This window comes from Sminthopsis crassicaudata, chromosome 4, assembly GCF_048593235.1.
Source record: "Sminthopsis crassicaudata isolate SCR6 chromosome 4, ASM4859323v1, whole genome shotgun sequence".
Lineage (NCBI taxonomy): Eukaryota > Metazoa > Chordata > Mammalia > Dasyuromorphia > Dasyuridae > Sminthopsis > Sminthopsis crassicaudata.
This window is the reverse complement of record NC_133620.1, coordinates 61,035,225-61,058,637: the sequence shown is the minus strand read 5'-3', so window position 1 is coordinate 61,058,637 and position 23,413 is coordinate 61,035,225. Positions and strand designations below refer to the sequence as shown.

The window sequence follows — 23,413 nt, the reverse complement described above, 5'->3', positions numbered from 1 at the left end:
TTCCCTCCAGTTTACTTTTCCCCTTCTAATCTTTTCTACATTGGTTTTGTTTGTACAAAACCTTTTTAATTGGATATAATCAATATAACATATTTTGAATTTCATAATGTTCTCTAGTTCACATTTGGCCATAAATTCCTTCCTTCTTCACAGAACTGAGAAGTAGACAATCCCTTGTTCTCCTAATTTAGTTATGATTTATGATTCTTTCAGCAGGGCAAACCTATTGTCCCACAATCCTTCTATATTAACTTTTCCCATCATTTACCATCTTTGATAATTCGATGGTTATGAAATAAACCATTAGAGTTGCTTTTTATTTTTCATTTATTTATTCCCTTATTATTAGTTAGGACCATTCTTTCATATGATTATTGATTGCTTGCAATTTTTATTTTGAGAATTATTTGTGCATATCTTTTGACCATTAATCCACTAGAGAATTGCTTTTGATCTTATATGGTTTTGTTGGCCAACTATTTATCTCAAATGTCAGAACTAATTATAGGTTTTTGATATGTTGGTTTTTTCCTTTAGTTAATGATTTTCTATTTTTATATACATACTAAAGCCAATGGCATTTTATTAGTCTTTGTCCTTAACTTCTCTGATTTTTTTTGATAGTCATCCCTCTTTCTGGATACTTTCTTTTTCTTTACTTTCACAACAAACTACTCTCATGTAGTTTTTTTTTTTCTTCCTTATTTTAATCATACTTCTTAACTCTTTGTTGGCTAATCAACTATCTGCCATTTCAGAAGTTTTGATTTCCCCAAAAGTTCTGCCCTGAGTCTTTGTCTCTTTTCTCTTGTGTAATCTGTCATTTGGTGATCTCATTATTTCTATATCTCCAGTTGAATGAATCATGAATCTAGAAATACTTTCCTATTCTCTCTCCCAAACTCCAGTCTCATAATATCATCTCACTTTCAAATGGCCTGTCAGCATCCCCCAAATATGTCTAAAATGGAACTCAATATATCTTTCCTAACTTTTCCCCTCCTCCACATTTTTCCTGTTTTTTGTCAAGGACACTGACCTTTCATCAGTCACTTTGTTTCATTACCCTGAAGTCATCCTTAAATATTATGTCTTCTATGGCAGTTAGGCTGTACCATAGTTCATTAGTGTGCTTGGCCTAGAATTAAGACCTGAGTTCCCACAGGCTCTCAGACACTTAATAGGTATGTGATCCCAGGGAAGTCACTAAATAAAATGCAGTTTCACATGTACTACTCAACATCCGGTAGAGAAACAGAAATCTTCTCTCGGGATACACCTCTTTATCACTGTGATCTCAGGAGGGCAGAGAAAGAGATAGAGTAATTCAGGAAAAATACTTGAAATGAGATTTTCTGTTCTGAAGTACAACTGGACCAAAGTAAACATATCATTTTGATCACCTAGATTTTTTTTTTTTTTTTTTTTTTTTTTTTTTTTTTTTACCAAGAAGATGAAGATGCTGAGAACTGTGGAATTATTGCAGGGAAAGGAAAAAAAGGAATTCCTTAGGTGGTCACTATTGGGATTTCCATTGCATTATAATTTTCAGAGGCAGATTTGAGCTCAGACTTCATCTTAGTCATTTAGAGAACTGTAAAAGGAAACAGGAAGAAAACAAAACTGAAGACAGAGCAAAAAAGAATTTTATTTTATTTTTGAAAAAAACTATTCTGGAGAAAAACTTTCCTCTTAAGTAATGGATAGAAGTATATGTTGAAAGAATGTTTATATGGAGTTTTGGGAGGGGAAAGTATGAAGTGAATCACTTTCTATTTTCCCTGATTTTCAATGTGTTCTAATTTTATTCAAGAGATAAATTATAAGATACTCATTCCTTTTTCCTCTTCCTTCTTTTCTGTCACCTTTAATTCTGTCAGTCATTTTTCCTACACTTGATATTTGCAACTACTTATCAGTGGTGATGAAATGGGAGCCTGCATAATAGGACTGATCTTGGAATTGATCCAAGGACCAGTGGGCCTCAGAGAGAGTGTCAGAGAATTTGTATGGGTTTGTTGGGGGGAATACATCTATTTTTAGATAAAGACATTTTCCTGAGGCCAGAAGAGTGATAGGAGACTTGATGATAGGATTATATCATCTTTTGATCATTAAGAGTGGCTTTCATCATTAACTCCCCAGGGTTATTTTTCTTTTCTCCTTCTTCTCTTCCTCCTCCCTTTTGCTTCCTATGTGCTTATTGGTGATTCATTGATTTTTCTGTTGGCACACTTGCCTAAGGCTTCTCTACTACAGTATGGCCTTACTGTATAGTGAGCCTGTACATTTAACTTCAGGTTTCAAAGTTGCCAAACTAGTTTTCCAGAAGCTTGGTCTAAATTTTTTGTTAATTGGGAAAGAAGTCAGAATGAAAGACCTTGAATCAATAACTTCTAGAACAGGGTGCCTCCCTCTCCCTATTAATTCAAAAGAATGGTTTAATGAATGTAACTCTAGTGTTGGAAGTAAGAAGATCTGGATTCAAATCCTAGATGTTTTATATACTACTTATATGATCTTATAAAAGCCATAGAGTATCTCTAGATTTCAGCTGCATTATCTATAAAATTGGGAGAGGCTGGTTTAAATTTCTGAAGTAATTTCTAGCTCTAAAGCCAATGACATGTATTTTGGATTAGTCATAGTTGTAATTTGCTTATTTGGAGACTCAATATCTTTTTGATTTTTTTCTTATTATGAAATTAAGGCTTGCAAAGCAAATAAAGTCCCACAGTAAGAAAGCCACAGACTACAAATGGAAGTAACCAATATTTAGTTTACTCAGGAGAGATGAACAGAATTCATTGTAGCTTATAAAACACAGGTATAATATGATTTCAGGTTTGGGAGAAAGAAAGGAGGAAACATTTTTCTTTACTCATCTGTCTTCCTACTGCCAACAGTAAGCACTAAAGCTGTTTCTAATTGAGTGAGCTCCCTGCCCTTAAAGATATGTCTGTGGTGTAAATCAGTGGAGGAAATATAAAGTTAAGAGCCAGAAGGGAAAGTATAAAGCAGAATTCTGTGGGTTAATGTCATGGTAATTAAAAGGGGTTGAAAGGAGTGTAATTACTGAAGCTCTGTGAGCTGATGTATAGGAAGCTGAAGGCTGCATACAAGTTTGGTTAATTTATGAGAGGAGAGCCAATAGAAAGGAGCAGACAGGCTGATTTCCAACTGGGGTTGCCTGAGTAAATGGAATCTGAATCCCTTCCAAGAAATATAAAGAGACACTTGGTATTGGCAAATGAAGCCTTTGTGAAAAATGAAGATGGGAAAGTCCCATTTGCCATAAGTAGTCCTACTCAAGGATTTGAATCTGAATGGTCCTATTTCTCCCACAAGAACACAGTGGGGAAAGGCTCTCAGTCAGGGAGAGTTCTCAATTGTTTCTGGATTTTTAATAGTCATCAACAAATAGAATGTAAACTCCTTGAGGGCAGGAACTCTTTTTGAACTTTTTTTTTGCAAATAGCAATATTTGCTGATGTTTATATGATACTTCAATACTGGAAAAGTGCTACAGGTCCATGCTTTTATATATATATATATATATATATATATATATATATATATATATATATATATATATATATATGTAAATATGTGGATATATTATCTAATTTGGTTCTGAGAATCCAGATAAATCAAGAGGAACAGGGTCTGAACTGGTGATATCTTTGGAATAGGAAACTCCCAGAAATGGAAACTTCTACTCATGCAAGTTCACAACTTCTATACCATTCCCATTTTCATTATTTTACTCTATCAGATGAATTGTCAATCTTCTAAAATTATGATTAAAATGTAGACTATTGCTACATCTTGACTTATCTGTCAGCTGTGGCTGATTAGACCAATATGAGCTCAGAATATTCTACCTATGTTGGACACAAATAGTCCATGTGAACATTTGGGGTGGATTCTCTAAATTTGTGCACCTTAAGTTTCTCTTGAGATACCAAAATACTATGCTCACAGAACACAACATCTTCTTTTTTTTTGTTTTAATTTTTAATAGTATTTAATTTTTCCATATACATGCAAAGATAGTTTTCACCTTTGCAAAACCTTATGTTCCAAATTTTCCTCTCTCTTCTCAACCCATTCCCTCCTTAAGATAGGAAACAAATATAAATTAAACAAGTACAATTCTCCTAAACATATTTTCATATTCATCATATTGCACACGAAAAACCAAATCAAAAGGGAAAAAACATGAGAAAGAAAAAACAAACAACAAACAGCATGGAAAAGTATATTTTAATCCACATTCAGTGTATATAATTTTCTTTGGGTGTAGGTGACACTTTCCATCACAAGTCTAAGGGAATTGCCTTGAATCACCTCATTGTTAAAAAGACACAAGTCTATCATGGTTGATCATCACATAATCTTGCTGTTACTATGCACAATATTCTCTTGGTTCTGTTTACTTCACTTAGCATCAATTCATGTAAGTCTTTCCAGGTTTTTCTGAAATCAGCCTGCACAGTTTTTATTTTGATGAGGGTATACCATGATGGGAGGTCCTGTATCAGTATCATCTGTGTCACACAATCAATTACAAAGTTCTTCAAAGAGAATAATAAAAAACTAAGCCAGCAAATGCGCCAGATTGGTAGATTTAAAAAAAACAAACAAAACACATGTAGTTTACATTATTAATCATTTCATTGGGGACAGGGCTTGGGCCTATGATTTTATTGGCATAGGGAACCCTGGATGAGAAAACTCTTTCTACCATACAGGCTGGCACATTCTCTAAAACTTATAATGTTAGAATTTCCTGGAGCCACTGAGGAGTTAAATGATCTGGCCAACATCACACACAGTTGGTGTGTGGTCAAAGTAGGATTTGAACTTGGCTCTTCTGAAACAGTTCTCTGTTTACTACAACGTATTGCTTTTTAATTATTTAATTAGTTTCTATTATTTAGGCATTATTATTGTTATTGTCCACTATAGTAATAAACTAAATGTTATATAATGCCTTGTAGTATTGTCCTAATATGACTGGGCTAAATGACCTCTGATCCCTTCCAATTTGGCTCTTCTGTGATTCTTTCTCATTCTGAAGTTTCCAGTAAAAAAATCCTCTATCCCCATTTCACAGAGAAGGAAACTGGAGTGTGAGAAGGCCATATCGATCTGTCCAAGGTATGTCAATCAAACAATGACAAAATTCAGCTTGAAAAAAAAGAGTCTTGCATCTTGATCTATGACTATTTATTCAGGGAGTCATCAGTTATTTTATAGATAGAACCCTTAAGTAATATCTATTGATCATGACCAATCTTCTTGAAATTCTATTTGCTTCAACTATTTTACTATTTCTAAGATCTATGATTCCTTCATTATGGGATCAGTAACCTAGAATAATGACTCCATTAGGCAGTCCTCAGTGAGAGAACTTCAGCCATCTGTAGTGGCATTTACATATTCTGCCTACCACTTTGCTTATCTGTCCTACTGGTTTGTAAAATCCTAGAAAGAAGGAACTATGCTTTTCTTACTAATTATTGCATGTCTTGGCATGCAACCTTTAAGGTTCTAGGCCCTCAAAAGTATTTGTTTAATTGAATTCAATTGACTCTTTAATAACTTAGATGAAAGTCTGAGTCATTTCCCCTATAGAAGGTGTTTTTTTTTTTTTTTATTCAGGATATCCTGGGAAATTCAAGATATAATATTTTTTTCTTTTCCTGTATTCGACTTCTAAGGAAGACATCAGATATTCTTGATGGAAGTGTTATTGGGTTTGTCAGCCATGATGCAACCAAAATTCCCTTAAAGATTATGAAATCTTAATAATTAAAGCCAGAAGATAACATGACCCAAAGTTGTGAATTAACGTTTGCATGGGTTTCATTCAAAATCATGTTATCATAAATGTAAAATATTTAATATAAGCTATTAGAAAAAATCATAATGGAATGTGGCTTACTTGACCCTCTGGCCTAATCTGTTTACTTCTTGATAAGATTTTGAAATTCAAATAATTTGGATTGGCACTTGAGTTTACTATGTCAGTCATTGAATGAGTGAATATTGACACCAGTCCCATACTGAGGGGAAATCAGAAAAGATTTCATTAAAAACATGGACTTGGAAATAGACTGAAAGTTGGGTAGACTTTTGAAGTGGACAATCAGATTGTGGAAGATAGAAAAGAAGGGACATTCCAGACTTGGTAAAAACAAGAACAAAACTTTGGAGGTGAGATAGTATGTTTTATGCCCCACAAACAGGAAGAAGTTCAATTTATCTGGAGAAGAGGCTATGTGGTGCATTTATATAAGATTAGGGGTGAAATGGGGCTCAAAAGGTACATGGTGGTCATATCTTTGAATGGCAATGTTGTTCAGTCATTTCTGACTGTGACTTGTATAGACCATAGCTCTCTAGGGCCTTCTATCTTCCACTATCTCTCAAAGTCTGTTCAAGATCATGTGGCTTCCATGATATTATCTATTCATCTTATCCTATCTTCCCTTTTTCCTTTAATCTTTGTCTGCATCAGGGTCTTTTCCAATGAGTCTTTGAATGTCAAGTTGAGTTTGAGATGGTAGGCAAGTGGAGCTATTAAAAATTTTGGAGATGAAGCAGAAATTTCTTGGAAGCAATTGGGGGTTGAGATTTGCCTGCGGTCACAGCAAATGCCACATGCCAGATTTGAACTCAAGTCCTGACTTCAGAGCTGGGGTTGTATCCACTGTGTCAACTAACTGTCCCCAACCATTACTTCCTATGGCATTTAATTTGACACAATCTAATTTTATATGCATTTCTCTGTCTTTGGTCTTTTTTTTTTTTTTTTTTTTTTTTTGTATTTCAAGCATTTGACACAAGGCCTCATACATGTAGACATTTAATAAATGTTTATTGATTCATTTATTTTGATGTGCCTGAATAGTGGCCAAATGTGGGTAAAAGGTATATCAGGAAAGGTAAAGTTTGTGATCCAAACACCTGAATTCAAATCTCAATCTTGTTATTTATCTGTGTATCCATATATATATGAGACTGCTAGGTGGCACAATTCCAGATATGGAGTAAGGAAGATCTTCATCAGTTTAAATCTGGCCTGAGATGCTCACTAACTGTTTGACCCTGGGCTAGTTACTTAATCTAATTTGCCTCAGTTTCCTCATTTGTAAAATGAGCTGGAGAAAGAAATGGCAAACCACTTCACTATCTTTGCCAAGAAAAACTCAAATGCAGCCATGAAGAGTCAGACATAATTGAAAGATTGAGAAACAAAAAAAATCCATATATATGTTATTTTTTTCTTTAGACCTCAGAATCTTATCTATAAAGTCAAGGAAATAGGATTCAGTAATCTCTAAGATTGCCTTGGGACATCTAATTCCTATTCCCTATGGTATGGCAGGTGCAAATTTGATAACCAAGAGTAAAATGTACCTTACATTACTCATTACTGGGGAATCTCAGGAAGACTTCAAAAGTATGTGACCTTCATATTTTTACCAGCTTCAGATTGATACTTCATTCATTTTTGGAGAGCCATGTCATGGAAATTTTAGTCTGGAATGTAGTCCTCTTAGGACCTGTATGTTTTTCCCCTTCCTAAATGTCAAAGGCTAACTCCCTTCTATATAAACAACCAACAAATTTCTTCATCACGTAATCAGACTGTGTAGGAAGTCTTATTTTTAGATTCACCTTGGCTAGAGGCAAGAGAAGTTAGTATATTAACATTTTTAACAGCTTGTCATTTGAATAACCTGGGAAAATGCCTACAGGTGTGGGAAAAGAGAGTAGGGGAAAGAGAAAGAATAGATTTGGAAAGGGATGGATGAATAGTAATTTGGGGAAAAATTTTGTTCCCAGATAAGAGATGGTACATGAATTAGGGAAATAGATCATAACTTCTTAGAAGATAGAAAGACCCTGAGATAGCAGCCAAATTTTAATAAATTGCTAAAAGTAGAAATATTTTTACCTTGGTTTAATTTAACACTTTTCCTCAAGGCACTTTAAAATTCTTTTATTTTTAGGTATGATATCAAATAGGAGGAATAAAACATATGTAATAAGACATGTACATAGAGCTATAAATTCTGAATATGATCATTGCTTTGGGAGATAAATATGGCTTTCTGTGAGAATAGTTATCTATACACTTTGGGGCTTGCAACAATAGCACAAATACCTGCCCTCATAGAAGGATATTTTATAATAATAGGTAACTAGTCCCTAATATAGTGTGCTAAGAACACCAAAAATGTTCAGAATTGTCCAATGTTTTAATTTAATTAAAGTAAAACAAACTCCATTTCTGTGTATGAGTCATGAAGATATGGGTGATTGTAATAATTTGTTAAGCATGCATAGTAGTGCTTCATAAGTACTTGTATAAATTCTGCAAAACCATTGTCTTTAAGAGATTAAAAAAATCCCAGAGGCATTTAGAGGTGAGGGGATTGCTTATAGTCAGGTTTCTTTAGTTTTGGTGCTGCGCCAGAACCCTAGGGTCCACATTCATTTCTAGGACTCTAAGGAATATTTGATAATAATCTTTCCTAAACAAGGTAAACTATTAAAAATCTTAATTTGATTGAATGATTTTTAGCTTCAACTTTTTAGTTTTGGGAAGGGTATAGAAGTTCAGCTCTGAGGGATTGCTAGCCTTGGACATTTCTGGCAGCATTTATATAGTGCCTGGCACATAGTAGATGCTCAATAAATGCCTATAGACTGACTTTTGGCTGATTCTATTTGAACCTGAATGTAGAGGGTAGGGAAAAATAAGAGAATTGAACTGATATTAATTGTTTAATGATTAATTAATATTATTATTGCTCTTTAAAGACAATGGAGTTAGTGCTTCATGAATGATTTTTTTTCCTCTTTTTTATTAAAAAAAAAAAATTCCCCAGAAGCACGTGTAATATCTGGAGCAAGAATGATTTCCTTCCTTCTTTCTTTTTAAAAATCCTTTCTTTTTTTTCTTGTGCTTAATAGTATTTTATTTTTTTCAATTTCATGTAAAATTGGCTTTCAACATTCATTTTTGTAAAGGGGAGGAGTTCCAAATTTTTCTGTCTGTGTCCCTTCCTTCCCTCCTCTCTAAGACTTTAGCAAGCAATCCAATATAGGCAATACATGTACAATCATGTTAAACATGTGTCCATTTTAGGAATGACTTAATTGCAATAATGATTTCTTGGTAACAAATCATCAAAATGTGACAGAGATTTCAAACTCAGAAGTTGCGTCCTCTAGAATACTTCCTTCTCAAGAGATTTTCACTTATTTGAACTTCCTTCCTGGGATGTGTGTGTGTGTGTGTGTGTGTGTGTGTGTGTGTGTGTGTGTATGTAAACGCGTGTGTTCTTTTCTTCAGTGTTTGTGTTGGCTGACTGCAAAACGCCTTCAGACACATGGCTTTTGGCCAAATGAGAGTCAGCTCCTTGTAAGTTTCACAGGGAGATTGTTTTGTATCATTTTCCAACTGACAGTGAAAGCTCCTCCTTCTACTCCCACTGTGTAATTTCCATACTATAAAAGCCGGTGCAAATCCAGGACCAGTCGACCTCAGACTGGGGAGATTCACCCATCACTGTAAAATCTCTCTGCCATAAGTTATTTTCTTTACAATAGGTGAGAATGACACAGGTGGAAAATTCAGTCAACCTCTTAGAGAGAGGCATGGAACTTCAAGACTCAAAATGTTCTTCCAAGAAGCTATGGATCATTGGTGGATGCACAGTGTTTGTTCTGTTATTTGCTTTTAGTATTTGTTTCTTCCTTCATTCCAAGGTAAGAAAAATGCACATTTTTTATTATCATTGTTAAAATAGTTTTATTGATTACTACTATTATTATTAGTATTATCATCATCATCCTCTTGCTATTTTCAGCATTATGAGAGGTTAAGTAAAATGAAGAAATTTGAGGATTTTTAAAAAATGAATTGAAATTCAAGTCTTCCCTTATTATTATATGATTGGTGGGATTTAATGTCAGAAATGGTTTCCATCCGTTTTGAGTTAAATCAATGCATGATGTCACAAAATAACTAATTCTCAACAGATGTTGGGGAAAAATGGCAAGAGATGCAGCTTGATCTGTCCAGTTAGTTGCTCCATTGACCACTTCCCCATCTAATCATTTCTCAACCAGAAAGAATCCATTCATTTCTTGCAGTAGTAAGGCTTGGAAAAGATATTTGTGGACTGATAAATTTGAAGTTCTGATCTGGAAGAATGACAGGTGCAATGCATTACTTTGTACAGGCATTAAGTTATGGTGTTTAATGTCATAGAAAAAAAAAGATGCATTACTTGCCCTCTTAGAGAGATCTATTAATTTATAAACAGTCCCGTGTTTATAGTAAGTGTTTAAGAGCTTATTGCATGAATGGACAAATGAATGAATCTGATGAATGAATCTGATAATCATGACACTTATCCAGATGCTCCAAATCAGTGGTCCTCACACTTTTTAAATAGGGAGCCAGTTCACTTTCGCTCAGACTGTTGGGGGGCTGGACTATAGTAAAAACAAAAACTCACACTCTGTCTCCGCCCCTCAGCCCATTTGCCACAACCTGGCGGGTGCATAAATGTCCTCAGCAGGAGGCATCTGGCCCTCGAACCATAGTTTGAGAACCCCTGCTCCAAATGAACTATTGGTTACTTGCTCAGGGTAGGTCCACAGAAGTTGAAGTTTAGTCTGACTACTATCTGTTGTTCAGCCTGATCTTAGGAGCATTTTTATTGACTGTGACCCTAGATTAGATAGAAAGAGAAAGGTGTTTTTGAGACATAGCTTGACTGGATTGGATCTTCTTATTTCTGAGGATACCTACTATGAATAAAAAGGACACAACACAGAACATTTAAAAGTCATATGAAAGAAGGAAATTTAAGGAAGTTCTGAAGTGAATTTGGTTGTTAATGAATCATGTTTTTTTTTTTTTTTTAATAATAACCTAAATTTCTCCCAGTATTTTTGTGCCTCATGACTAATCAATATAATAAATAATTTTTAATGAAACAAAGAAAGAAGAACATAAGCTCAGAAAAACCCAGTTCTCTCTCACACATCTATAAATATAAAAATATAAGTAATGTTTCACATCCGTAGCCATGGCAGAAGACAGTTATTTGATTTGCCCAGGGTTGCAAAGATAGTAAGTAACAACTAAGATTTGAATCTATGCCCTCTGTTTCCAGAACTGATACAATGCTGTGTCATTTTATCTTGACAGGCAAGATGGTATAAAGGAAAGCAAGCTGGATGTGGAGACAGAAAAAAAACTTGAGTTCAAATTTCACCTCTTATATTTACTAGTTATGTGATGCTGAGTTAGATATAAACAATCTCTTTGAGTCTCACTTTCCTTATAAAGATAAGAAAATTAACAGAATCTAAATCACAAAGCTATTAGAAGTAGCAAATGAGATTTCTGCAAAGTGCTCTACAAGCCTTAAAATACTATATGGTATTTACTATTGTTATTTTGAAAAGGCAGCATTCTATTAATCAGTTGTGTAACCACAGAAAAATTATTTAAATGCTCTGAGTTTAGATTTCTTTGGTCGTAAAATGGAGATAATTATATTGAACTGCTTTAGTAAAAGGTTCATTGTGAAGAAAACACATTGTAAATCATCAAATGATAAGTAAATGTATGCTGTTTCTTCCTAATGGATCATAGCATTACAGCATTTTCAAGTTGTAAGGGACCTTGGAGAGCAACTAGTTTTTGAATATGGAAGTGTTTTCAGTGAACTGTAGTTTTTTTTTTTTTTTTTCCTATTTGAGACAACTAAAAGTAATCAGGAAAAAGGCAAGAAGAATCTGCTTCCCTTAGGCTCTAATATGGAATCAGTATAACTACATTCATCTTTGAGAGGCATCATGGAATAGTAGATAGGGGAATGGTTATGGAGTTAAGAGGAATGGATTATCTCACTTTATACTAAGAAAGACACTTGATCTCTCTGGCTGTTTCCTCATCTGAAAATGAGATGGTTGGATTTGAAAGCTTCAAAAGTTTTTTCTAAATTGTTGATTCTATGATTCACTTATTAAATATTTATGGTTTAGCAGATAATGGAGACACAGACTAAAAAAAATGCAATGGTATCTGCCTTCAATGAGCTTCATTCTCAACAGTGATTTGGAGTCTTGGAGAGCAGTAACAACTAGGGAGATCAAGATAAGCCTCTTATAGGAGATGGTACTTGAATAGAATCTTGAAGACAGCTTGGGCTACTATAGAGGTAGAAAGGAAGTATAATCTAGTATGAGAAATAACCAACACAAAGATATAGGATGCTGGATGGAATGTCACATACAGAAGCAGCAAAGTAATCCATCAATAGACTGTAGTGATGAAAAGTGTATCATACATAGTGTAATGGGCAATTCCAAATCACATTCCTTTCCCTTGCATCATCTCATCAAAGAAAATCTTGGCAAATTCCCCTTAGAGCAAGTCCATGCAATAAGTGATAAGTAGGTAGACTTGAAAAAAAAGGAGAGAAGTAGCTTGGAGTTATGGGTATTTCCATTTAGAAAATCAAGAAGGAGAAGGAAATAGCAATAGTTTATATTTTTAGAGGGTTTTTTAATCTTTAATCTCTGCTTCAATTATTAGCCATATGTCCATAGAGAATATAGACTTATTAACTCTGAAAAAGGGCTATCTAGTTCAACTCATTATCAGTTGTGTACAGATTTTCATGACACCATTTGGGATTTTCTTGGCAAAGATACTGGTGTGGTTTGCCATTTTTTTCTCCAGATCATTTTACAGATGAGAAAACTGAGGCAAAGAGGGTTAAGTGACTTGTCCAGGGTCACACACCTAGTAATTGTCTGAAGACAGGTCTTTTTGACTGCAAACCTCATGCTTCATTCATTGTGACACCTAGTTGCCTAGTTCAATTCATAATTGAAAAGAAATCTTCTCCATAATACTAATCACTTGAAGACCACTCGATAGATTATTGCCAGTGTTACAAGACAACTCATCCTACTTTCAGCATATAACAATAAGATCCATTTATCAGCATATTTGATTTCATAACACAATTCAGCAAAGTGGATTGATCTAGCCACCTGTGCTGACCCAGGGTGTCTTTTTTTTTTTTTCCTACTCTGCAGGCTCTGGATAATTGTTGGGCTCAAGCAACTTTAAACACTAAGACAACAGCAACTGGTGAGTGCATTGGAAACTATTCCCATCCCTTCCTCTTTACTTTCTTTATCCAAAAATAGACAATATTAGAAGAGAGGAGAAGAAATCCAGGGATCTAGCTCTGGTACCATTTTCTGTATTACAAGGCCTTTTCTCACAATAGCCTTATGAGTTAAATTTTGTGTAAATCTTGAAGGTCCCCATTCTAGAGTTGAAAGGGACCTCAGAGGCAGGCAGATGGTGCAAGTGAATGGAATCAGAAAGGCCTGAGTTCAAATCTGGATTCAGATATTTATTAACTGTGTATCCTTGGGCAAGTCATTTAATCTTTCTTTGCCTCAGATTATTGAACTGTAAAATGGGAACTTTGGGGAAGGAAATGGAAAACCATTTCAGTATTTTTGCCAAGAAAACCTCATAAAAATGAGTCACAAAGAGTAGGATGACCAAAAAGGTTTAACAACAACAAAAAACTGTTTCTGGCACATAGTAGGTGCTATACAAATGCTTATTCTCTTCCCTGCCTCAGAAACCATGCAGTCCAACTCTGTCATTTTGCAGATGGGAAATCTGAGCTCTAGATTTTATAATGCCCAAGGTCACACAGTGTCAGTAGCCAAGATATTTTAACTCAACATGTCTTTATAACCTAAGGGAAAACTTATTTTTTCCAAGAATATATTTATTACATAGATTCTTGTTATGTAGGTAATAGTTACATAGGTTATATAGGTAATAGGCACACATAAGATGGGATTTGAACCCAGGAACCCCTGAGTTTAAACATAGTACTCTTTATAATGTGCAATTTTGACATCATAAGTGGTAAAAAATAAGAGTGTTTGCTTTTGGATCTGGAACAAATAACAGTGTTATCTGTGTTACTGTGTGATCTTAGGCAAGTCATTTAATCAATTGATAAGCATGTTATGTTATGTTAGGGTTTGGGGAATACAAAAATATAAATCAATCTCTGTTCTCAAGAAATTAATATTCTTGGCACGAGAGACAACATGTATGTATTTCAGTATATAGAGAATAATTACAAAGGAGTTTAGGTGGGAAACCTACATGTAAAAGGTCTCAGTACTTAAACTGATTCTTGAAGGATATAAGGGATTCTGTGAGACAGAGCTGAGAAGGAAGAGGAGATGAAGACATGAACTAAGTTAATTGGCTTCAGTTTCCTCATTTGTAAAATGATGGAGGAGATGATCACTAAAATTCCTTCAGATCTAAATCTAAGAATGCATTTTCCAGATGAGGAAAGTGAAGCTCAGGAAGGTCAATTAACTAAAATTTGTCCTAGGGCTCTCTTACTACTCCATTTCCTGAGCATTTCTTAGTCTTGAAAAACGAATTGTAATCTGGTTTATAACTTTTTTAAGACAAGAAAAAAAACAGCTTCTAGTCATGTAGGTGCCCTTTATTTATTTATTCGATTCTTAATTGGCTAATTAATATTTATTTAAAATGGAACCATAGCTAGGACTGGTAGAATAAAATAAAATTCATCCATAAAAATGATAGTTGATGTTTACATAATGTTCTTCATCTTGAAAAATGCTTAATGTACATTTCTTAGTCTAAGAGAATAATATAATTCTGAAATAATTTTGTTCTTTATTTTTTTTTCTTCTTTTGAAATAATCCTTTAGAGACAAATGCCTGGACTTGGGCTAACCTTTCCATTTCATGCTTTAAGGAAAGTAGCAATCAGACACTGATGATCACCAAGAAAGGTATCTACTTACTTTATGTCCGAATGAAGAGAAAACTCAAGGACCACGTTCCCTTTGCAATTCAACTGAAGAAGGGAAATAGTGTTCTAAGACAAAAGCAATCTGAAGAAGACACTCTCGACCTTTTGGAAATCTATCACTTTAATGAGAGTGATGAAATCAGTTTCACCTTGAATGGTAACCATTTCGAGAACATTGAGAAAAATCCCACTCAGACTTATTGGGGGATTTTGCACCTGCCACTTCACACTCCTAGGATCTAACCTTCATTTCTTCCTCCCTCCAGAAACACAGTCGGCTTCAGTGCTAATGTTTTGCCTGACTGTGTAAATCAATACAAACAGGTCTTTTTGCAAGGGGAATCATATTCTTCTCTTTTCTCCTTTTGAAAAACTGGTATTTTGTTGTTCAATGAGGTTGTGACCCAGAGGACACAGATTTGAGAGGAAATTTCTCTGCAAGCAGAAAAAGAATAAATATTCTGTTAGAATATAAGTGGTTGGGAAAAATGGAACTGAGCTTTTGTTTTTCAAAGGCTTTTTACATTTGACAATAAGAAATCCCAATCCAAAGGAAATATGGGCCTGCATTCCAAAGGAAATATGGGCCTGATATTCCAAAGGTCTATCAAGGCTGCCTGAGCTTCCTTCCCATGCTTTTGGAAGCTTCAACTACTCAATTGTGATACTCATAAAAAATGATAAGGTCAACCAGGAAGGGTGTCCATACAAGTTGCAAAGTATATCTACCTAAGAAATGACCCTTGACAGAAAAGAATGCTATTCACATGCTGACTATAATGGAAGCCTTGGGACAAAAATACAAATGTCCATGATAGGCTGACCCAGCTGCACTTTATATATAGGAAGTTAGTGATTCTCAGCTTCCTTTTACTCAGGATATATAGCTTTAAAGGAAGTCATGGGGGAGAGGGACAATTCTTGATCTTCATCCAGGGCTTTGTCATCATTCTACAGCTGGAGGAAATGTGAATGATGTGACTAATGTGATCAGGAGTTGTTCCACTCTCTAGGCTTAATCTAAAGGTCTAGAGAATGAACCCTCTTTATCCCATCTTACCTGGGTTGAAGAGTAACTAGACCACTTAGGAGATAGCTTTCCTTTGAGGAAGTTAAAATTCTTTGTCTCCTGTTTTTTGGTGAGGACCCCCAGTTCAAGGCCTATATTCCCAACTAGTTACCTTATTTATCATTTGTGTCTTGGTGTCAGGAATGCCTTCTCCAGCTCAAGGCAAGGACTTGGGTGCCATTTTAGTATGCTCTCCCCTTGTCCTCTTCACTCTTTCTCTGGTAAAATAAGAGACAAATAAGAAGCTATCATCTTTTGGCCTTGGAGGGCAACAGTGGTTAAAAAGCTATATTTTAAGACAACCTATACACGCACACTACACATGTATCCTTACATATATTTTTAATATTTATATTACTCATCATACAGTTAGGGAGATGGACTGCATTAGACAGTTGTACCATGCACAAATGTAGGGGACCCTTTCCTTTCACCTCCATACAGGAAAGAGCTTGGGTACAAGACCTGAAAACTGTATGACTATTTTCTACATTTGAAAAGTTTCTCAGGAAATTATGATTGCTCAATTTGTCTATTTATAGAATTGTTGTGATGTTTACTAGTATTGTTTTTGTTAGACTATGTTTTCCATACATAAACATTCCTGTCCTTGCTTTACCAATATCTTCCCTGTGGAATGAATGTTATGGGCTCTCAGGGCCCAGTCTGGGCCAACCAGTGGCTAAGGAAGTGGCTGCTTGTAGTTGAAATGTGGACCTTCACTCACTACACTGATCAGTATAGAATGTTGCAAAGGCTTTCTGGTAACTAATTTTACTTTTTTGTATGTGCTTTGATTTTTAAATTCATTCTGTTCAAGATCAACTTAATATTCTGTCAATTTTTAATAAAGCACATATTGACCATTGGATTGTAGTTGATTTCTTCATATGACTTTATTCTACTCCTAATTATCTAAGAATTTGAGAACTCAGGAGTGAGAATTCTAACTTTGTGATACATGATATGCAAAGCAGGGCTGGTCTACTTTGATATAATTTCCAGTTGCTTTAGATTATCTTTAATTTCCCACTGATCCACACTACTGTTCCTAGACAGGGTCCTGTGCTTCCAACTTTCCCCTAAGACTTTTCTACAGTCAATTAGTAAACATTATACATGGCAAAGGAATAGTGTGAAATTCATCCTTATCACCTTAGTAATTCAGAATGTGAAAATCATAAGAGAAGCCATTAAGAAAAATTCAATAGAGCTCTGTGGGAGAGAAAATTAGTTACTGTAGTATTAGAAATTTCAAGTGACGTCTGGAAACTTGTTTTCCAAAAAATATTTTGACAGTTGTATTCCAATATAGTCACTTCATACTCTTAGGACTTAACCCTCATTTCTTCCTCCCTCCAGAAATCCAGTCGAATTCAGTGGTAATGTTTTGCCTGGCTGTGTAAATCAATACAAACAGGTTTTATACAGGGGGAATCATATTCTTCTCTTTTCTCCTTTTGAAAAACTGGTGTTTTGTTGTTCAATGAGGTTGTGACCCAAAGGACATAGATCTAAGAGGGAATTTCTCTGCAAGCAGAAAAATAATAAATATTCTGTTATAAATATATTCTATATATTTTATGCTTTTAAAAACATTCTGGGGGGCATCTAGGTGGTGCAGTGGATAGAGCACCAGCCTTGAATTCAGGAGGACCCAAGTTCAAATCTGGTCTCAGACACTTAACACTTCCTAGCTGTGTGATCCTGGGCAAGTCACTTAACCCCAGCCTAAAAAAAAAAAAAAGAATTAAAAACATTCTGAAAAAACCTTTATCAATTGCTGAAGAGGGCCACCAACTCCAAAAATGTTTTGAATCTTATTTTAGTGAATCACAGATTAGTGTCATTAACAATACATCACATCTAATTTTAACTAATTGTTCTTGCTAATTGGGTGCTAAATTTAGTTGTTTCCAAATTGCCCAAGGAATACAAACCTTAAACTTTTGTATTCTTTAAACTTCAGTGCTCCGAGTGAAATCTCACCCTACACTAGGGAGGTTCTTTTCACCAAAACCTACTGGTCCCATCCACTTAGAGTCCTATCTCTGTTTTCCATTTAGCCAATTTGATAGAAAGAATTGGTACTTATACGTCCAAGGATAAAGAGGACACTCACTGATCTCACCTAAAAGAGAAACCATGTATTTTTATAGTGGCTTTCTGGAGATTGTGTCTCTTTTTATAGCCTAAACTAAAATAATAACTCCAATGATAGATGTTTTAAGGTCATTTAAAAGAAAACTGCCATTCTTTCTGAAGGATCTCATTCTACCCCTCAAATTACAGTTCCTCCTTTACTCATGATAAATTTATTTGTACATAATTGTAAAAAAGTAATTCAGTGTAATTAATTGACATGGAAGTCACATTCATCATTTACACCAATAATGAATTAAAACTGCCTAGGATATTAGCAGAATACAGAGAACTTACTTTCATCACATTATTTTTCCTAGAGAGAATATCAAACTTTAGAGGATCTAACTTCCAGATTCATAATTGCTAAGCTTTATGATTTTGAGAGATCTGCACCTCTTTGTATACCTTAATTTATTGACTCTAAAATGTAGATAACAATACTCACACTAACCATCTCATTGGATTATCAGACAGCAGTAAAACATTATACAGTCTTTCTCTAGTGATCTCAAGTCTCATTATAAATCAAGAAGATGATTATTCAAGCAACACAATTAGATGAATGAATTCCATCTTACAAATTGAGAAATCAGGCAGGAGAGTGATAATGATATGACTCAATTCAAACACGAAGCATTTGGAGTAATGGATTGTTGACTTGAACTTCAAACCAACTGCCTCAGCTCGGGCTGAACTGGTTTAGAGAACACTGATTTCAATTTCCTGGTTGATATTCTCTGACTCAGCCTTCATTGTTGCCTAGTAATAAACTAGGGCAAGTTTCAGTCCTGATCTGATGAGCACAAATTTATTACTTCCTAGGAAGCGTCATGATTGAAGAGATTGTCAACATCTATGTTGAGGAGACAGTGAACTAATGGATTTGGATTTGGAAACATTTTAAAAATATAGAGAGTCTTTCCTTTCCTCTCCTCTTACTTTCCCTTTTTCTGTCTCTTTTGTCTCTGCCTCTGTCTTTGTGCCTGTCTCTTTGTCTCTGTGTCTGTCCCTTATAAGTGACACTATAAGTAAGTTAGACAAACAAAGGATAATTTACCTCTCAGATCTGTAGAGAGGGAAGAAATTTGTGGCCAAAGAACTAGAATACATTATGGAATGCAAAATGGATAATTTTGATTATATTAAGTTAAAAAGTTTTTGTACAAACAAAATCCATGCAGACAAGATTACATGGGAAGCAGTAAACTGGGAAAATGTTTACATCCAAAGATTCTGATAAAGGCCTTCTTTCTAAAATAGATAGAGAATTGACCCAAATTTATAAGAATACAAACCATTCTTCAATTGATAAATGGTCATAGATTTGAACAATTTTCAGATGAAGAAATTAAAACTATTTCTAGTCATATAAAAAAAATTGCATCTCAAATTTTGCTCTCTTCTTCCCTCTCACCCCTCCTCTAGATGGCAAGTAATCCAATATAGGTTAAACATGCACAATTCTTCTATATATATTTCCATATTTATCATGCTGCTACAAGAAAAATCAGATCAGAGAGGGAAAAAAGAGAAAAAAAAGCAAGCAAATAAGAACACAAAAGATGGATCACTATGTTGTGATCCACATTCATTCTCCAATATTCTTTCTGGATGCAGATGGCTCTTTCTATCATAAGTCTATCGGAATTAGCCTAAATGTAACCTCTTTTTGCCCCAGAAATTTTCATGTGATCTCAGGTACATGAAATACGTATTCAAATCAAACATTTACTGATAACAAATCATAATTTCATGAGCCCCTTCCCCAATGCAATTATGGAGTCATAATTCACAGTTTAAGAAGCTTCATTCCATATTGTCTGGCTTGGTGGTTTCATTACTTCCCAGGGATTCAATTTTCATCAGAAGATTCTCAAATCTACTTATGGATTTATAACCTCTACTTTGATTTTCCGTCTCAACTGACTTGTCTGACATCTCAATTTGACTTCTCAAAATAAATATCCTGTAGGCACTTCAAACTTAACATGTCTAAAACAAAACTCATTGTTTTGCCTTTCCCCATTCCCAACTCTCAGCCCTCTCTATTTATGAACTCTGTTTCTGGATCACCATATTCCCATCCACATTTCTAAGTCAAGAAGTGTGACTAGGTTCACGTCTTCATTCTCATCTTCATTATCACTTATCGCACATATCCAATATATTGCAAAATCTTACCCTTTCTTCCTTCAAAACATCTCTTGATTATTTACTTTTCTTTCCACTTATGCAGTTGCTATCTTAAATCAAGTCCTTATCACCTCACATCAGATCTACTGTGATAGTCTTCTAATTGGTCTCTATGACTCAGCTGTCAAAATGATTTATGAAAGTATAGACCTCCTCTATCACCTTCTTCCTATGAGATCCATTGATTCCTCATTATTTATTGGATCCAATATTTAAAGTTCTTTATAACCTGATCTCTTGCTAACTTTCCAGCCTTTCTTTCCTCTATTCTCCTTCAATTACTCCATAATTTAATCAGTGAGTTTATTTTTCCTCACAAGCTTCCATCTCCCATCTCCAAATCTTTGTGCTGGCTGCCTTCCATGCCTGGAATGCTTTGCACAGCACTAAATTGCTCAACAGAATGGTTGGATCATTTCACAACTCCACCAACAATTCATCAGTATAACCCGGGATACTTTACAAGGACCTGTTTTTAAGTGAACATTGGACAACTAATAAGTTCTCCTGAATCTAGCATTTAGCTATTTACAAATTTATCTGATTACAGAGTCATCCAGTCCTAGTTCTTATTTCCTTTGCCCCTTTCCCCTTCTCCTGACCCCATCTTTTCTAAATGATTTGCTAAAATCTAGGTAAATGGCATCTGTAAGCTATTTTTCTTTTTGATTTTGTATCCTAAGAACTTAACACAAGGCCTGTGCAGATTACATGCTCAATAAATGCACGAAATGAATGACACTCTTTTCCTGATCCACTTTAATAATCCTGTTAAAATTTTTTTATTTATTTATTTTGACATGATTGGCCCATGATCCTCATAAAATATTATTATTCTGTTATTTTCATAAGATTCACATAACTATTAATGAACAGAATCGCCAATTATGCAAGCATTTATTATAATCAATCATTTGTAGGCTAGTTAAAAGGAATAAAAGTATCAAAGCAAGATAGCTCTCTTTATGGAATTTTCAATTACAAGTAAATGAGTATTGTAATGTTCTCTTCTCTAGACTGTAATTGTTCTCTGGGAGCAGATTTTTTGGGGGAGCTTCTGGAGGCAGCCTTAATTTCAATTCAGTTCAATAACCCCAAATGCAGCCAGGAGTTAAAATCCGGATCCTTTATTGTGTCCTTCAAAGTCCTGAATCTTTTTCTGGGCCTGGCTAGCTTTAATAGAGACCTATCTCTCTCCTTGGTTCCAAGAGCTCCCTCCGAATCTTTCCAGCCAGCTTCAGCCTCACATCCTCCCAATGTCTCCATCCAGCACAAAGGTGGAATTTGGAATGACTCTTGATTTCTCCTCCCAGAGAATGGGCTTGTGGGTTTCTCTGAATGTCCTTTTTCTCTCTTTGATGTCCCTGTTGATTATTGTCTAAACCACCCTATGAAAAGTAGCATTGGATGCAGATAGCCATCATATCTGAATTAACTTGCCAGTATTGGAACAAGACTTAATATTCTTGTCTATCTTTGACTGTAACGTGCTGTTGTCCCTATTCGGGCACCAAATTGAGATGGTCCAGTCTAGCTTCTCTGAAGGGCTCAGAATAAGTCCTTGTCAGGATAAGCAAAAATCCTTGCCCCACATTGGGTGCCAATTGTAACGTGCTGTTGTCTCCAGAAGCTGCCGATCGCTCTCTGGGAGGAGATCTGCTGTGTCAACTCAAATCTCTCAGACAGATTCTTCTTCCCATAGAGAACCATTGTCTCCAGACAGTTGCCGTTAACTCTCGTCCAGAGAAGTGATTTCCCTTCCTGCAGAGAGCTGCCTCAAGTCTGGTCTAGAGCAGAGACTGACTTTTTCCTCCAGAGCTGCCCTCTTTATCCTCCCAGAAAATGGGCGTGGGATAATGCAAGGGCTTCTGGGAAGAAGTACTTCAACCAATGAACTTGCTCCTCCTAAGCATGCAAGCTCTTCCCCAGGAATTCACAAGTCAAACTCCCAGGAAAGGCCAGAACTAGAAAATTGTTAAGTACCGACTTAGCACTTAGTAAAAACCTAATATCTCATTATCTCATTAGCACTTAGTAAGAACCTAACATCTCACAGTTACTATGGTTATCTGCAGAAAGGAAAAGAAAGGAACAAGTTTAGGCTTTTCTGTGGAAGAGAAACAACTCAATAGAACGACTGGAGCAGGTAATCCAGAAAAGTTAGAAATTAGCGCATATGCATAATCTAAAGCAAAGGCAAAATGTCAGCATGAATCAAGAAGTTAAGAACTAAGTAGAAAAAGCAAGCCAGAAGTTGTGCTTACACGGAATGACAGGTTTTCCTGCACTGAATATATGGTCTTTGAACAAATGTCTTTTATAGTAGATTTATTTGACCCTTTATTGAAGAGACAATGTGTACCATACAAGTGGTGCAAATAACGATGGAAAAATTTCCATTCTCCAAGAATAAAATGTCATTGGCATTCCTCAATTTTCCTCCCTTTTTCTATGCTATACTCTGGTTCTCCCTTCCTACCTCACCTGCCATGCCTTATCATTTTTCATAAATGTTTTATCATTTCTTTTATTGACCTTGATCATTCTAGGCTGAATGAAAAATACTAATGTTTATATTAAGCATTCTTCCTGGAAAGTTTTTTTTTTTTTTTAATATTACTCATTTCTTTAATTTTTCTCTGGACTACCTATGGTAATCCAGTTCAATGAATTGTGGGCTGGATTTGAAGTCAGGGAATAAGATCCTTAAAGCCTATTATTGTTGGTATTATGGTTGGAGGGATGATTTCTGTATGCTCATATCATACTCGAATGTTCTTCAGAAGTAAAAGATTGATCTTGGCACTGAATATAGAGTGTCCTGGCAATAATCTGAGTTGGTTATAGTGCATGGCCTATTGGTTAAGATTCCTATAAAACTTTTCCCAAAAGATTATATTGTCAAAGACACTAAATGATTAAGAGTGATGCTGTCTGCAGTGCTACTACTGGACTTATATCCCAAAGAAATACTGAGGAGGGGAAATGCCAAAATGTTTGTGGCAGCTCTTTTTGTAGTGACTAGAAACTGGAAAATGAATGGATGCCCATCAATTGGAGAATG

The 23,413-nt window shown here is 35.2% G+C and overlaps 1 long non-coding RNA gene across 1 annotated transcript; it reads left to right on the top strand.

Annotated features, from left to right (window-relative positions):
- Positions 1-9,559: 9,559 nt before the first annotated feature.
- On the top strand, positions 9,560-16,879 carry LOC141565392 (uncharacterized). The gene is made up of 3 exons (XR_012489007.1): positions 9,560-9,789; positions 13,147-13,201; positions 14,839-16,879. It is a non-coding gene; the product is annotated as an uncharacterized LOC141565392 (long non-coding RNA).
- Positions 16,880-23,413: the final 6,534 nt, after the last annotated feature.